This window comes from Numenius arquata, chromosome 11, assembly GCF_964106895.1.
Source record: "Numenius arquata chromosome 11, bNumArq3.hap1.1, whole genome shotgun sequence".
Classification (NCBI taxonomy): domain Eukaryota; kingdom Metazoa; phylum Chordata; class Aves; order Charadriiformes; family Scolopacidae; genus Numenius; species Numenius arquata.
Window position 1 is genome coordinate 20,998,316 of NC_133586.1, and position 18,093 is coordinate 21,016,408.

General features: G+C 54.2%; 1 protein-coding gene across 2 annotated transcripts in view; it reads right to left on the bottom strand.

Moving 5' to 3' along the window:
- LINGO1 (leucine rich repeat and Ig domain containing 1) overlaps positions 1-18,093 on the bottom strand; it is a 150,332-nt gene that overhangs the window by 94,480 nt on the left and 37,759 nt on the right. The gene's annotated exons all lie outside the window — the stretch shown is intronic.

The window sequence follows — 18,093 nt, forward strand, 5'->3', positions numbered from 1 at the left end:
CGTGCCCCTCGCCAGTGCTGTGCCAGTGAGATCCCCCTCTCACTGTACGCTAGTGCAAAACCCTCCTGAGGGTCCCTAAGCTTACGGGTCTGCTTCTTGGCTTCATGTTTGCTTTTCCATCGCCCCGCTTTGCAAACTGGAGCTGTGAGTTGTGGGGGGTGAGGGGAGGAGACCCTCCCGCTGCATCCTCTATGCCTGCCCTCTTCCCAGCCACCACCCCACAGCTCATCCCGACGGAACCCAACAAAACCCCAAGGCTCCTCTGAGCTAAATAGGGAGCCCTGGTGAAGTGCAGCCCACCCATACAAATTCCCTGCTCCGAACGCCGAGGAAAGCAGCTCTCCCGAAGCCCACCGTTCCACGCCGGTCCTGGCACCGCGTGCGGATGGGGTCCCTCGCTCACCGTGAGTGACAGCACAATTTAGGAAAACCACAGTGGTTTCATGTCAACAATGAAAGCGCAGAAGGCGATGACGAACGCGGGTAGGGCTCAGAGGCTTGGCTGGTTGAGGGAGGCGGGAGGAGGAAGGCGGCAGGACGAAAAGAGAAAAAGCCGGGGAGGCTGGCAGCGCTCACAGGGCACGCTCTGGTGTGTCCAGGCGTGAGCGAGCGGCCCCTGGGCGTGAGGAACCACGTAGCCAGTACCTGTTCAGTGTGCATGCCTGGCACATACGCGTGCACACACATCCGTGCGAGGCAGTGTAGCAGAAAGCCTGTGCTCCAGACTTCAGTCAATAAGCAGATGGCTCCCCAGCACTATCATTTTACAACATTACAGCTCCTGCTCTGCTCATGCAATAAACATTTTCTGGCTTATTGCATGAAAAAAAGGTGGCTACCATGGCTTTGCAAAATTATACATTTCCTACATTATCTGTTTATCAAATACTTGTGGGGTGGAGGGAGGGAAGAGCATTTCTATTTTTGATTTACATCCTGCAGGACACAGATTTTTGCCTGGATCCCAGTGGGTTTTTGCTTCTTGTTTGCCTCTTTCCAGATTGTTATAGCTCTGTCACTCTTTGCGGGGAACCGGGAGATGGAAGGCTGTTATGCAGACATCAAGGGGTTGCAATTGCATGCTGGTAAACATGAGAGCAAGAGGGATTTCTGATGGTATTAGAAACCACAAGATATCTGCAGATGTAAGTGTTCCTGGAGGCAGTGGGTCTAGCTGTTAACGGAGCAATTAGACCTGGTGTTATTCCCAACCCTGCTGCTGCCCTCTGAGTCACCGTGGAGGAGCGGTGCCCATGTCCCACCCCTCCACCCGTGACAGCCCCAGGGCACGCGTGGGTCCCTGTGTCCCAAGCCACCAGCCAAGCCACCACTAATTTCCACCTGGGCCCTATGAGCTGGGGAGAGGGGGAAGGAGATGATCTGGAGGGTATGGCACGGTGCCTTGCTTTACATGTACTGCAATTACCGTGCTGGCATTTTCCCTGTGTTCGGAATAAAAATGTCAATAAGGAACAAGTTATTAAACCAGCAAGAGAGTGGAAATGGCAAGAGCTCCCGGAGGCTCGGGGGCCCGGGCATTACTGCAAATGCAGCCCATTCCCTGCTGTCCCTGGGCTCTGGGACATGGGGACAAGGCTTGTGCCCTGTGGCCACGGCTGAGGCCACTCCCTCTCTCCAGCACCCTAAGAGTGGTCCATCTGGGGCTCTCCAGTCCAACAAGGCACTGAAATACTGGAGCGAGTCCGGCAGGGAGCCATCGGGATGGTCGGGGGCTGGAGCACGTGGCGTATGAGGAGAAGCTGGCTTTCCAGCCTCCAGGCAAGATCCCACTGCCCTCTCCACTCCCACAATCCCAAGGCTGCCCCAGTAATTGTATTTTTCTCTTTTAATGAGACTTTTTAGTCCTTTTTACTTGCCTTTTTCCTTTCCAAGCCTTTTCTTGGTGCCCTGCTGAGCTTTCTTCCTTCACCAGCACTGCCAGAGACCCCCTCGGGGAGCAACATTTCCAAAGGAAGCAAAGCAATTCCCAGCATCACTCAACCTCGGGGCTCCTGCATGGAACAAGACCCTCAGGAAAGGGCACCCCCGGCACTGTAGACGCTGGAGGAGACCCCACCGTGCCACAGGGTGCAGGAGGAGGATGACGAGGGGAGAGGGCCAGAGGCGGGTATGTTTTCTCGCATGGAGCCCAGCAGGGGAGATGAGGGCAGAGGCTGCGGGCAGGGGTTTGGGCGCCAACAGTAATTACAGCTCGGCCCAAGGACCAGCACCCTCCTGCCTGGGGACGGTGAAACAGCCCCAAACACACCTCTGCTTTCCGGCACCTACAGTGCCTCCCACTCCCAATTTTCAATTATCAGAGCAAAACAACACGCACACAAAAAAAAAACCAAACCACCTAAAAAAACCTCCAGGAATTAATTAATGATTCATGTTGAAGCCTTGGCAAACCTCGCTTTGCAGAAGTTCAAAAGCAGGAACAATGAGTATTTGGCACGGAGGAGGCGAGCGGCTCGTGCTTGGCGGCGTGTGGTGCGGAGCGCTGGCAGCATCGCTCACCTCGCGCTGCCCGACACCACGGGGATGGCCACCGCCGAGCCACCCCGTACCAAACCGTCACATCCTGCCTGACGGGTCCGCCATGTGAAAGAGGGCAACCCAACCGTCAATAAATCCCTGCTGTCGGGGGCAGAGGCTTGGGAGAAACGCTCGACTGCTGGCAAGCTTGAAAGGGCTGGGGCCGCAGGGGTGGCTGTGGATGCCCTGCCGTGCACCCTCCACCCCGCGCTGTCACACACACCTGTCCTCCCGAAAGCCTGGGCCTGAGCAACTCCAACTCTGCATCCTGGAGATTTTAGGATAATGAGAGATTTTTTTTTTAATGCAATTAATAGATGTCATGGGACGCGGTCTTGGGAGTCTGGAGCAAATGAGGCTTGGATAATTGGTGTTGAAACACATATATGGGTGAGATGATTTTCCCCCCGCCCCCGACAGAGTTGGAGGCTGGAACACGCCGTCGACTGATACCGTACAAATGCGTTTGGCTATTTGCTGGAGGCATCTTCCAAACAAAGTTCTGGTGTGCAGCCTCTGCCAGGCAGCCCTGCAATCCGAGCAGCAAACAAGCTGTCATTTGTTGGTTTTTTGTTGGGTGTTGTTTTTCTTTTTGGTTTTTTTTTGGTTTTGGTTTTTTTTCAAAAAGCTGCCTGGAAAGCAGCTTTATCCCTATGTGCATGCACAAACACACACGCACGTGCTCACGTGTGCACGCAAGCCAGCAGCCAACGGGCAGCAGCAGCGTTCCAGGCACCCCGAGCTCTGCCTGCAGCTCCGCTTTCCTTTTGCTATTAGGGGGGGGTTCACTGGGGGTGCAAAGGCAGCTTTGATTTGCGGCACCTGCGACCGGTTAGGGTTGCAGCGAGAGCAAAGCAGTCCGACTGATTTCAGGAAAATTGCAGGAAGAAATTTTTCACTCTGAGGGTGGTGAGGAACTGGAACAGGTTGCCCAAAGAAGCTGTGGCTGCCCCATCCCTGGAGGTGTTCAAGACCAGGTTGGATGGAGCTTTGAGCAACCTGGTCTAGTGGGAGGTGTCCCTTTCCATGGCAGAGGGTTGGAACGCGATGATCTTTAAGTTCCCTTCCAACCCAAACCATTATTTGATTCTCTGACTCCCCCAGAGCAGAGAAGATAGATGTCCCTCATAGCATCCTACCAGAGGCACCCTCCACAGCAATGTACCCACACCAGCACAGGACACCATCCTCCACAGACACCTCCATCCCTGGATGGTCCAGTCAAAGCCATAAATCTTCCTCTACATTCTCTCAGCAGCACCTCTAAACACCAGACTAGGACACACCGCTCCCCCACCTCCCCCCAAACCTGCTCCAGGGCTCGGGTGCCCCTTTGCAGGGTGCACGTAACAGAAAACCCGTGAATTTGTCAAAAACTGCAATATCCAGCCTGCGCGAGATTCCTAAATTATAAGTTTTGTTTTGCACTGAACTCGATGAATTATCAAAATCACCTGCAGGACAGGACCCAGGAAAAATCCAAGCCCTCGCATTTCACTGGGAAACATTCAGGCATTTTACCGCAGTAAGGGAAAAAGTATTTCATTTCTCAAACGCGAACCATAATAAAATGTTAAATATAACCTGGATATTAAATTAAAACATAAAAGTCAAAACACGTCAAATCAAAGAGATACATTTGAATTTCCTGGACCCTGTCAACAGACTGAAGTCAGAATGATTTGCTCGATACTCTCCTACCCTGAATGTTTGCCTCATGGCTACACGCCGATTCTGATAATGCAGCCTGATAAAAACTACATTTTCCGATGGAAAAATTTATCCCTGAATCCCGCCCCCCGCCTCCATTTCCAGAGCACGGGTGCACAGATGTGCCTGACTGAGGACGGAGGGGACGGAGGTGGTGTCCCCAGCAGCCGGGGGGACCAGGCTGCAGCCTTGAGATGCTCCCCCATGCTCGGCTTGCGCGGGAGCAGGGGAAGGGGCAGAGGTGGAGCGGCTCCTGCCAGCACCGCTTAACAAGCAGGAAAGCATTACCCTGGGTTATTAAGCATTTGTGTATGGGTTTGGAAAGCGTAACCACGTCACCCCCATCATAATTATGGATAAACACAACGTGGGCCATTGGAGCGCAATGGAGCGGGAGGCTGGGAGGCGACGGGCACTCTTCCCTTCCCCAGCCTCTCCCCAGTGCTCTCACTGGAGATGCTGGAGGCTGCAATGGGCAGCTTGAGCCATCAGCAGCTCTGTCAGCCAGCCCTAGGCTCTCCTGGCTTGCCAAAAACGGGCTGGCTGGGGGCCAGGCTGCTCCCAGCCAAACACCAGGAGAGCTCCCTGGGGACAAATCACTTCTGAGAGCAAAAGTGGCAGTCAAACCCCAGCTGAGCCTGGTCCCCTGCTGCCACCAGGCACCTGCAGCCAAGCCCCAGCCCCTGCAGGGACCCATGCAGATGTATTAGCCTGGAGAAGACTGAGAGGGCATCTCATCAATGCCCATCAATATCTAAAGGGTGGGGGTCAAGAGGATGGGGCTAGACTCTTCTCAGTGGTGCCCAGTGACAGGACAAGTGACACAACTGGCACAAACTGGAACACAAGAAATTCCATCTCAACATGAGGAAAAACTTCTTTCCTTTGAGGGTGGCAGAGCCCTGGAAGAGGCTGCCCAGAGAGGTGGTGGAGTCTCCTTCTCTGGAGACATTCCAAACCCGCCTGGACACGTTCCTGTGCAACCTGCTCTGGGTGGACCTGCTCTGGCAGGGGGATTGGACTAGGTGATCTCCAGAGGTCCCTTCCAACCCCAGCCATTCTGTAACTCTGTGATTCTGTACTGGTAGGGCTCCAGTCCCTGGGAACAAAACCACAGCATTGAAGAGAAGCCTGTTTAAAAAAACCAAAAGGTCGGGGGGAATAGTATAACGATGGCCTCATGTTCTTAATATGTGGCTCTGTTATTTCTGCGGCAGTGGAAGGGTACCAGAGAACGCCTGCCTGGCTCAGGGACCATTTAATGAAGCTTCAGCACTTCATCAGGCAGCCGTGGAGCCTCACGAAGCCCAGCTCTCACCTCCGTGACAGCAGTGCCACGGCACCAGGCTGGTGCTGGGGCACAGACAGACCGGGGTGCCTCTGCCACCGCTGGTAGGAGACTGGAACATGGGGGTACCAAGCCCCCCTGCCCGCTGGAGCTCACCACAGGACATCACTGTGCTCAGCCCTTGTGTCCTGCTCTGCCTGGCACGGTACTCCAGCAGCCTGCAGGGAGCAGAGACTGGAGCTGGCCACCTTCTGCATGGCCAGGGCTATCCCAGGGCCCTGGCCACCCCATATTAGCGCAACCCCCCGAGACACAGCCTGGCTCCAGATGCAGAGGAGCGGAGGCTAATGCGTGCAACACCTTCAAGTCAAAAGCTAAAGAGCAGCTGAGAGGCAGCTCCGTGGCTGTCTGCCAGGTGATGCAAGCAATGCTTTCATAATTCAACAGGCAATAAAGCACTACAGCAAGGTAAGCCCGGCAGCCTGTCTTAGGGGAGGTATCGTGAGAGCAGGGGTAGCACCTGAACCCTCGAGGACGCAGGTCTGGGTGTGCAGGAGAAGTGGAGGGGGAGCACAGACACCCTGCGAGCAACCCGCAGAACTCGCTGCTACAGGAGGTGATAAAAGTGGGGGCTTCTTTAAAGGACGAGATGGTATTGATATGAATGAGAACAGTAAATAGAGTTGGACAAACGAAGGCAGCAGCGTGGAAAGTCCTCAGCCCTTATGGGCTAGGGTGAATAGCCGGAAAGAAGATTTACCTAAGATCTGCCACTTTCTGTTAGACTTGTAGCGTGGAGCACGTTCTCCTGCACTGGAGGTTCATCTGCTCCAGCTGCCAGTGAAATGGAGACGGTATGCCATCCTGAGGGATTCCTCCAGCTCTCCAGCCACAAGTTGCTGGGCTCTAGAGCACCTGTGCAAGCAGCAGGGAAGAGGCTTTCTCTGGATGTCGTTCCTGCAGAGCGCAGTTAGAGGTCCTGGATTCTGCGGCACCACAAAGCCACAAAGCTGGCACTCGGCTGTTCCAGCCTGAGGAGTTGCCGAGGGCTTGGGAACAGCCTGGGTCTCGCTGGGTGACCTGCCAGACCCATCCACCACGTTCTTCCCTTCTCCGCAGGAAGCCGTGTGAATCTCCAGCTCTGCTGACCATCCAGCAACAGGCCATTAGGGCCGAGGAAAGAAAGTGGCAGCTGGAAACCATCATTTAAGATACAGCCCAGTATGGGAACCCCAGAAGCCTGACACTGCCCAGCCAAGGGATGCTCACAGCCTGCACAGGCAGCCTGCAATGCTTGCTGTGTTTAAATCCCATATAGGCAACGCCTGCCTGGCCATCCCAGGCACAGCGACACAGCCCAGCCTGCCAGCAGGAGCCAAGTCCTGCCCGGGGAGACGGGGAAGCACCGGAAGAGCCAAGGTGGCACGAGCAGGGTTAACTCGCAGCCACGGGAGCAGAAAATGAGGTTCCAGTTATTAGTTGATTTATTGGTCTGTCCTCAATTGGCACTCAGGACCCAGAAGAAAATGTTCCACTCCAAAGCATTAAGCATCTTCAAAGAGCAGAAGCATTAAAAATTGAAATCATAAAATAGACATGTAAATATAGCAGAGGTAAACGGGGCAGTGAGGAGAGAAGCGGAGTGGAGCCAGCCCAGCCAAGCCTGCGGCGCAGGGAAAGGGCTCCACTGGGGAGATCAAGCCATGCTGGGGTGGGCTGGGATGGCTGTGGCCCCCCCAGTTTTGGGGGGATAACCCGCGGGGAAGCTCTGGATGGCTTCACTGTGTGACTGCCCCGCTCACCTGGCTCCCCTGCCCTATATACGGTACCCTAAAGCATGTAGGGGTTTATACCCAGGGCTTCCCCTTCTCCCCCACCAGTATTTCCCAAAGAGGGGGAGCAGGGATGGGAAGGACAGAAGGGATGGAGGGGACGGAAGTGGTGACAACAGGAGACAAGCAGGGAATCAAAGCAGCAGCCACAGGGCTGGCAGAGCCTTCCCAGCCCAGGGGGGTGAGCTCTTGCCGAGCAAGCCTGCAGCCAGGGTCATGGTGAAGCAGGGCCAGCAGCAGCCATTCAGTGGGGTTTAGGGCATGAAAATCCTATCAGAGTGCGTGTGTGTGCCGGGGTGGTGACCCCGGAGCGGGTGTGCAGCCCCTCTCCCCACGCCTGCCAGCAGTTCACCCGGGTCGAGCGCAGGCAGTGGAGTCGCCCAGCCGCCCTGCTCTACGTCAAGGGTCACAGCTGGATGGCAGAGTAATGCCGTCATCCCTCGGGGCAAGGGTGGCTTTACACGTGCAGTATTTCACAGAAAGACAGACAAGCACTCCCGGAAAGGAGCAAGGCAGAACAGACCCAACCTCCTCTGAGCCCTTCTGGCCTGTGGGGCAGACGGATGCTTCCACCCCTCCCAAAGCACCGGCCAAAGGAGAGGACCCATTAGCCATGTCCAAGCCTGGGGACATGCTTCTGGTCCCTTCCCAGGCATGGAGGGAGGGAAGGGACCTCAAACAAGTCCCTTCCCCTGCGTAAGAGCCCCTTGCTGAGCCTGGGAGGTGTAAGGGGGAGCTGAGAACTGCTTCATGTGTTGCTCCAGCATCTGGCCCAGCATAAGGCACCATCTGTTAGCAGGGACAGCAAGACGGGGGAAAGATGTGGAGGAAGGAAAAGGGAGGGAAGGGAGGACACAAAACCTCCTTGCCATGGTGGGAATATACAGCTGGCTGGGGACTGGCATGTGGGGACAAGTGTGTGGCTTGTGAGCCTTGTGAGCAACAAGTGATGCACCCGGCTGCCTGTTTACAATATTTTCAGAGCTACCCGCAGAGGTACCAGGCCCTCCTTGCTTGCCACTGCTTCACAGGAGGGTGGTAGATCAGCCACTCAGCCACTCAGCCACTCAGCCACTCTTCAAACCCCCATCAGACTATGCTCAGGGGGGTTGAACCTACACACACAAGAATAAACCCCTTCAAGAACCAACTAATCAGCCAAGAGATGGAAAACCAAAAAAACCAACCAGCCAAATGCCAACAGCTGCGCAAGCTCCTAACCTTTAAGACCTCTAGAAGTGTAACCATCGTCTTGGTAAAGGTCTCTGGTGAGGACCTGGGGAATCACCGTGTCCTCCAGAGTCCTGGAGTCCCCAAAGGGCCCCATCCCACAAGTGGTCAGCAAGAGGGACCACCACCCCTGCCCCTCGCCATGCTCCGGCACAAACCCAGCTCTCTTGGCACTGTACCTGTTTTTCCCCTACACACACAATTTTTTTTTTTTTATTTTGTTCTTAATTGGGAGCTTGTTAATTATCCCAATACTTTGCAGAGGAAATAAACAGCAATTAGAGAAATAAGTGGTATTTTTACTCCCTGGCACTCTCGCAGAGCTCCCCGACGCCTCCCATCCGCAGCTCCCACACGGGCACATGTTGCTGCCTGCTCCGGCGCTGCTGCCCGAGCGCTCTCCTCCGTCTGTTCCCCGGGAGCAGGGCGCTGCGGTGGTGGGCTGCCTTTCTCTCCCCCGGGTAGGAAGCGTTACTTGCGTGAAAGCAGCAGGCTGTCCCGCTGTAATCTGTTTTAAAAGTCATAAATTGCTGAGAAAAGCCAGTTTTCCTGCACAACAGAAGGTTAGCGTGTTTAAAGAGAGCACTGGAACTGTTTGTATTAATCAGAACTGCTATAAAGAAAGCATTTTAATTAACATAATTATCCCGTTTGAGAGACACAGCCCGCACCTCACAGATACTTTTCAAACTAAAGATGCGGGCTGTCACAGTCAGTCATAATTAAGCAAAATGAGCTGCTTTACCTTGCTGTACATCTCCCTCCTCCCATCCACATGCTCCCCCTTTCCTTATCGCACTCTCTGCAAGGCGAGCGGAGACAGCATCGTGCCACTCCCCCCCCCCCCCCCCATGTCCCCATCCCTGCATCCCTGCCTCCAGCATGGACCAGTCGGGGTTAAGCTCCATCCCAGCCAGCGGTGCCAACTCCGGGCACAGACCAAGCCGCCAACAGGCAACCTGGGAGATGGAGGTGGCGGTAAAAAAAACTCACAAGATTTGTAGGACTTTGTTTCCGGCACGGTCTCACAGTCAACAGATAAAAGATTTATTCTCGTTGAAGAAGACAAAAAGAAAAAGCATAAAAAGCCTGGCTCTGGGCCGCCCGCCAGCGTGTAGAGAAAGGTGCAGGGAAGGGGAATAAAAGCAGGCACGGGCAGGCAACTGTACAGGTCTGGGTTTCTCCAAGCATCCCAGAACTGAGCCAGATCCTGGAGTCGGCCAGGAGCTGCAGCCTCCATCGGCAGCCCTCCTCCTCCTCCTCCTCTTCCCCCTCATCCTGCCTGCAGCACGAGGCAGCACCACATGCCTTAGGCAGCATCTTTTATACTTCCTCCCGCCATAGTAACGGGCTCAGTAGCTCCCATGGCACATCCCTGCTGACCCTTCGCCCCCGATGCTGATGTCCCCCGTGCAAATGGCACGATGGGGCAGGCAGGCTACACAAAGCGAGCAGGCGTCGCCTCCAAACCCACCGTTGGGTGCTTTATCCGAGACCTCCTGTCCCACCAACACGTCCTGGAGCAGGACACTGACCTAGGGCTGAAGGCAGCACCTTCAGCAACCAGATAAAGTCCCTTTAATAGCAGCACCTTTCAGTATTTTAATGGATGTTATGCTATTTTGCTGACATCTCGCCTTAACGTGCAGTATAATAGACTGTTAACAATTAGTGCTTTTAAATAAAATCTCCTTTATTTATAAAGGATGGCTCCGAGTTGACGGGTCTGCCCTGTCACTGCACAGCACCACTGGAGACGCTGGTGCCGTGTCATTAACGCAGACTCAGTGTCACAACCTTAGTCTACCTGCAGGTAGAACAAAGCAAAAACATTTCAAAAGAGAGATTTTTAGCGGTGGGTTTTTTTTAATTTTTTTTTTTGGCATGGATTCCTTAAGAAAACAAGGTTTGTGCAAATCACGTGCTCCACGTGTTGTCTGTCTCCCCTAATTACTCTCCAACTCAGTAGACAAATTCAAGAGCGCGTGAGTGACAGCTAGAAATCTCAAAGATATTAAATTCCTGGAGGTTTCACAGAAATAAGCAGGTGGATTGAGAGGAAGAGACCTTCCTCGGCTCAGCTGAGCCAGGCTGCGGCAGGAGCCCGGGTCTTGCGAGGCCCCAGGGGATCCACATGGGAGAAAGGAAAAGCATAAAAGCCCCGATGATGCAGGGAAAAGGCTGAATCAGAAGATGCATCTTGCTAGATACTGAAATCAGTCAATCTTCAGGTATTAGCCCCTGGAAAAGCAGGCGTCTGTAGCACTGATCGGCGCGTTAACAACCTGTTTCCAAATCGGAAATGCCATTTCCATGGGAAACTCGGTTTTTCTCGGTGGAAGAATTAAAATATTCAGAAAAAAAAAAAAAATCAAACACGCTTTTCTCCTTTGGTTCAACACAGACCAACCTATTTCAGGTGACTGAAAAAGACAACAAATTTTGGCTCCGATTCAACTAAACATCCTACATCCCTGCTCCACATTTTCCACATGCCCTCACCTCCCTGGGCTGGCGATAGACTCCACGTGCCCCATGAACGCACGAGGGACCATGGCCGACAACCCAAACGTCCCCTTTTGCAGCAGTTGGATGCTTCTCTTGAAATGCTGTATTGAAAAAAAAAAAAAAGTTATTTTTACTTTTCCGCTCCTTGGTTTTCCCCCAGAATGAAAAGGCCCCACCAAACCCGTCCATCTGGGAGCCACCATGGAAAGTCTAGAAGCATCTTCTGCAAGCAAACTTCCCTGGGCATGGGTTAGTCCTCGTGGCAGCTTGCTGCAGGTGTCCCCGGGAGAGCTGGGACAGGGACACAGAGGGCAGGGACAGCAGAGCAAAGCCTCGGGCTTGCTGCTGTGAAGGGTTATGCGTGGTGCATGGGAGGGTTTTATTTGCATGCAGTCTATGAGGCACCCACTTAGAGATGCCTCAAGACCTACTTGTAAGACCAAATAAAAATAACCTCCCCTGGTCCTGGATCGAGAGAGCTGGGAAGGAGGCTTCCAAAATTGGGTTCTCTCCCTGCCTGCGCAGAGGATGGGGTTGTGACACTGCAGAGAAGCTGTTTGTAGGTCTCTGTTCACAGGCTACCAGATAGGCAGCATTACCCTCCCTCAACCAGGGCATCTGCCTTCCCCGAGCTCCCAATCCCCGGTATAAATAGGACTCCTTGCTGGAACTGTTGGGGTTGGTGACATTGACAGGGAAGGTTTAGACTGGATATTAGGAAAAATTTCTTCACTGAAAGGGTTATCAAGCATTGCAACAGGCTGCCCAGGGACGTGGTGGAGCCACCATCCCTGGGGGTATGTAAAAGACGTGTAGATGTGGTGCTGAGGGACATGGTTTAGTGGTGGAATTGGCAGTGCTAGGTTAACAGTTGGACTCGACAATCTTAAAGGTCTCTTCCAACCAGATGATTTGATGATTCTATAGCTGCACGGCACCACAGCAGCTCTCCCAGCCACATCTCTTCTCTCTGCTGCCCCATCGCCGGCCGGGCAGCACCCACAGCCCCTGGGGAGCCTCCCCCCACGCAGGCATCCCGCACTCTCCTCTCATCGCAAGCCAGAGCTGCGGCAAGATGAAGTGATGCTCATAAATGCCTTAGAAGAGAAATGTTAATGAGCGCTGAGCCAGGGCAAGAAAAGCCCTTCATGGCATTAACTCCCGCTGCCAGAGCTGATGAACGCCCCCAAGCCGCAGAGCCCCCTCCAGCCACACGGCTGGGGAAAGCTGGACCCCAAACCGCTGCCCCACCGCTCTTGGCAGGAAGGGGAAAAGTCAGTCAAAGCCAAGCCGATCCCTTCTTTAACCTCAAATGAACATTTCCTGCGAGCTGACGGGGCCTATGCCGGGTGGCCATGGAATCTCGGGTCCTGTTGGGAAGGGATGCTCTCTACCTGAGCAGGGGCAGGCGGCCATGTCAGGCTCCCCTGCCCGCGTCCCCCGTGAGCTTATGCTTCGGTTGCATAAATAAGTCACGTGCCAGGTTTTTATACTGGGCACTCAGTTCCCAGCTTGTGTAACTCTCTGATCTTTTTTTTTTTTAATTATTTTTTTCTGTTTTTTTTTAATGCGGCCAGGAAATTGCCATATAAAAATATATATACAAAAATAACGATTTTCCCCAGCCAAACAGCCACGTGAGCGGTGCCTTTTGTGGAGCCCTGCCTTTTGCTCCCTGCGCACGCTGAGTGCACGCACACGCGTGCCGCTCTGTGACACACAGGGATGTTTTTTACGGTGACAAGCCTGCCGCTCCCCCTTGGGGGAAAATGTGGTTTAATTTTTAGTGTAACCTTAAAAAGGAGACTAGCGAAGCATCTCTCCCATAAATTTTGTAAGTGACATTTACTTCTCGGTGCATTATCGCTGCTGATGGACAAATCTTGAGTTTAGGGTTTTGGTTCAGAGGAGCAGCCATCTTCTCCTGCCAGCTCCACTGGGATGAGGCGGGTGTTGCTCAGGCACTGCCTGGAAGATATCCAGCGCCTGAGCCCCCTTCTCCATCCAAGACCACAGCCCCCCCCTGCACGCCATAGGGGGCTCTTGAGACTCATTTTGGCTTCTGGAGACTCCCATCTCTAAAGAAGCCCCCACTCAACCTTGCCCGTGGGCCAGGTATCAGCAATAACACGGCAATGCTTCCCGCCCAGTCTCATCAGTTTGGCCCATAAAAGCATCCCTGGCAGGCTCAGATCCCTGCCCATCCTGGCCGGAGTATAATGGAGTCTGCTTTAAGAGCGCAATAGATCTTCCTGGTGACCGAATCCAGCTCCCCACTACCCATAAGCCTGCCAGGTTTCAATTTGAATACACATAAAAGATCTCAACAGCTGGGTGTTTAATTACAGGGACTAGAAATCAGGCTCCACAGAGTCATATCAGGTTATTCCAGCTCCCTCGAGCTGGCTTTGGAGCATGCCAGGACCGGCTTGAGGAAACAAAAACCATGCCGAACCCCCGAAAGCAGAGCTCGGAGGAGCCCGGCCAGGTGCTTCGCAGCACAGCCCTCTCCAAAACGTGGGTGCAGGGGGGTTGCATTGCTGGGTGCAAGGGCAGAACACCGTGATTTGCACCTGGCCGGAGGAAAATGCAAGATGCCACTAGAATCCGTGGCATCCGCACAGATCCTGCAAAAGGCAGAGGGACAGGAGGTGCCGTGAGGCTGTTCTGCGGCAGGGAACGGCACAGCACTGTTTCCCGGTGCCCACAGGGACATGGCAGTGTCTCCTGCTCCTCCGAAGCGTGGGGCAGGGCATGGCCAGCACCCCAGGGCTCTGCAGGGCAGCACTTCCCTGGCTCTCCCTGCCCATCCGCATCCCATCTCCCTGCCGCCCTGATTTACCACCATGAGGCTGGACTACACCCCAAGAAACACTTCCAGTTCCTTGGCACCAATAAAAGTTTGAAGGAGCAGAAAACAGAGGACCGATAAGGGATAGTTAAGTCTGATGTAACTTGCGGCACAATTATTTGCACCTAGGACAATACAGGTGGCAAATTCCCCGATGACAGCCCTGCCACAGCAACTCCTTGAGTGTTGCCCCCGCTGATGGCGCATGGGGATCTGCAGAGACATTTAATTTGAATTTTTAGGGAGCGGGTCCTTCAGAAACTGAACTCTGAGTCCTAAAAGGCCTGGACACCTCTGCAGCAATCACTGCAGAGTATGGCAGAGCACTTCAAAATAGCTACAATGGGCTTTCCCCAAGCTCTGGCAGTGGCTGGAGACTGGAAAACCCTTTTCTTTGGGCAGATGAGTGCTTCCCTCTGCCGAGGTGGCTCAGCATCCCCAGAGCATCCCGTGTGCTCCCCGAGATGCCTCGCTCTGCCATGCCCTGAGCAGCATCCCGGACCCACACCCGGCCAAGGGGATGGCAAACGCCAAGGGGAGCCACCGGTGGCTGCCCTGGCTGGGCTCCAGCAGCAGGTCCTGTCCTGTCCCAGTACCAGCAGCAGCCCAGACGCTACGTCGAGACCTGGGACTGCTACTCACTCTTCCACCTCAGACAAACCCAAGCCAAAGGCACCTCATGGAGTGGCCCAACATCGCTGTTCTCTGCTCTCAGTCTCCCGAGGAGCGCTGCCTGCCACCCTCTCAAGATGCACTTTGGCAACCCGAGCATTTATTTCCCAGGCTGTTGAATCACTTCTCATCACCATGCGCCTCCGACTCCCCATGTAACATCTCAGCTGCTTCCCAGCTCCTCCCCAGCATCTCCACGCAAATCCCTCATGTTTTGGCAGAGGGATGCCTACAAAGCCTTGGCTTTGCCCCTGACTTAAAAAAAATATAAGCGAATATCAGTAGAATAAGGCAACCTGGTGAAGCTGGCGACCTCAGCAAGGCTGAGCAATGCTGATCACCAGCACCCATCACCAGTGGCACCAGGGTGAGTGGTGGCACCCCCGGGAGCACTTTCCTCAGCAGCCACGGCTCACTCTGAGCACGTGGCCGAGCCAAGAGAACCATAATTCTTCCTCTGCATTGACCAAGGGCTGCATCATACCCGACAGGCCCCCGGGGGAGTCAAAGTAAGGATGAACATCAGGTCGAACATGTCTCCTGCTCCCAGCCATGCACACATCTGCCTCTCCCAGGAGCTTGGAAACGCAGTCACAAGCACAGTCCCAAAAACCGCTCCAAAGCCTGTGGACAAGGAGGGAGGACAACCCCACGCTCAGACCGGCAGGCTGCAAGGTCGGTGGACGAGACTCAGAGATGCTCAGACTGAGCTTCCCCTCCCATCCTGCTCCGCTGCCCATGACTGCTGCTGCCTGTTGGCCAAAGACCCCATGGGGCCATCACAGGAACGTGTCAGAAGAAGACCCAGAGCACCATTTTCCCCTCCCCAAAACGCCGTGTTTGTCTGAAAGCCAGCTTGCTGCAAGTGTAAGGGAGCCCATGCCCTTATGAGTTAAGATTTAAAGTTCTAACAAAAGCAATTCAGTGTTTTGTCTGGGCAAGCTGCTGGGAGCACCCAGCAGCTCAATTTTTATTGATAAAAAGCCTCTTTTCTCTAAAAACATGGGACCGGTTCTCCCCATGACAGCAAAACATGGGCAACGCAAAGCCTTGCATCACAAAGTACAACAGTTTCCCTGCATTTCTGCTGGACCACAAGGAAAAAAACCCACATCTGGCAACGTCTGCAAAGATGGTCATCGTGAGTGAAACCCGCAGAGACCAGTGGTTGCCAGCTTCCTCCACCAGCCCGGAGCCCACCAAAGCATGCCACCAGTCACCATATGGGCCATAAGCAAGGTGCTTTGCTTTGCTCTCTGTTATTTTCCATCCCAAAACAAGCATCCGCTGTGTTGTCAGCAGCGTCCTGCAAGCTCCAGGAGAGCAGCCCCAGCAGACCCTTTCCAAGGTGCTCCCATTGACTACAGAGGAGAGTGAGGGGGGGGACGACGACAAAGCAATCAGGGAGCAGACAAGGAACACGCGACTTTCCCGTCGTGGAGGGACTGCTGGGACTTGCTGGAAGGCATCCAATTAGTTAACGAGCACTCCAGAGCAGAGTCTGGTCTGGAATCAGTAATTAATTGCCACAAGAGAAGCCAGAGTGAATATATTGGAGGAACCCATGTCTGTGCTAGGGATGGACCTAGGAAAAGAGGGTCTGCCCAGCCAAACCCATATCAAAACGGAGAGATGCAGCTGGCAACGAGCAAGCAGGATGATCTGGATCCCCCCAAAAAATGTGCAACCCCTCTGCAACATCAGGGGCAAAGCCCACAGCCGGCTCCCATCCCAAATGTCTTGTAGCAGGAGCTGGCACAGCTGAGGGTCCCCGTCCCTGGAGCTGGCCCTCTGCATCGATACCAGCCCAGCTGCAGGCACGTAGCCGGTGAAAGCTTTGCTTCTGATAAGCAGCGCTGTAGTAATTAAGCGAACAGGACACATCAGCCCGGCTGGGCACCTCCTTCTTCTATCGTCCACAAACCTCGTGGTTTCGGAAGTCCTGGAATAATTTCTTCACATCCATTAGTCTCCTGCTCCAGGTTCCTGAGCATCCTCCAGCAGAGAAGGTCCCAGGTCCAAGGTGGCTCAGAGGAGCCGAGCTGTCACCAGCAGCATCAGCCCTCCTGGACATGAGCAACCTCCTGCCAGGTTCTCCTGGTTGAAAATCAAGGGCTGAGCTCTGGGAAGGAGGAGAAGACCTCCTCCACAAGGTGTCTGCTCCCAGCCCTCGCCGCTCCCTGGCACAGGCCACCTCTCCAGAGCGTGTCCCCACGCGGCAGGAGCTGCGGGGCGGCTCTGCATCCAGCCCCTGTGATAAATTAGCTGTAGATTCAGGCATTTCGCACAGCTGCCTCATCCTCTGCCGGCATGACAATGTGATTAATTTTGGGTGCGGGTGAAGCTCATTTATCAGAGGCACGTGATGGCTGCGTGGGCTGCAGGGGCGTGCGGGGAGCCCCAGGGTGCAGGGGAAAGTGGGAGCAGAGGCAAAAGGCAGGAGGCAGGGAGGAACTGAGCCCAGGGCATCTCCCAGGAAGGCTGTTTGCCACATTGGCTCGCGATTAAGCACGCTGGGGGAGAAGAGCCCCGCGTGGGAAGAGAGCTTTTATCTCAGCTAACACACACAGCCGCGTCTGGGGAGAGGTGTGTAACAGGAGGGGTGTAAGAGGATCGGGCAGAAGCAGCCATGAGCCTATTACTGTGCTTCAGGAGAGGCACTTCTACCACTGCTGCCACTTCTCCCCACACTGCCCCTTCCTCCAGGCCACTTTTCACCTTCTCCTCTTTTCTGGGAGGTCCTGTCCTGCCTGTCCCCACTCTGCAGCCAGAAACACTTGCTCCTCGCTGCTGGCAGGAGTGTAGCCAAAGCTGCTCCTGCAGGAATTGCCTCGGAAGGCAGAGCTGGATGTTCGCTTCCCGGTGTAACGTGGCCCCGACATAGAAAAATCAGATGGTTGGTTCATCCATCCCTCGACTGGAGTTTCTCCCTATGTTCAGAATGTCACCTGGTGTTAGACATGAGCTGCCAGCTCCAGGCTGCATGTGTCCACCATGGGAATCAGGAGTCTCTGCACAGTTTTAGGGGGAAGAATAGTTTTTGGGGTGAGCCAATACCATGCCAGATGCTCTCCAGTGAGATGGATGTGCAGGGAGAGGGTATCAAGCCAGTCCCTCAGGCACCAGGATTTACAACCCCCCGCGCCACCAGTACCAGCTGGGGAGGAGACAAGGTCCCCATCCTGGACCAGCTCTGTCCCAGAGCAAGGTCACGCCAGCAGTACCCAAAACCCCGAGACCACCATAACCCCCCTCCCTTTGACATTTTTGGGCTCCAACTAGTGAACCATTTTCTGCTAGAGAGAAGAAAAACCCTGGAGTTCAACAGGGCCACGCGAGCTGTGACAACAGTGACAAATCTTTGGGCACACGGCCAGTGTCAACGCCTTTGATGGGACTCAATTATCAACCCAACGGGTAGCGTCAAACAGAGAAGCTGCTTTTTTGATAAATAGATATTTTTT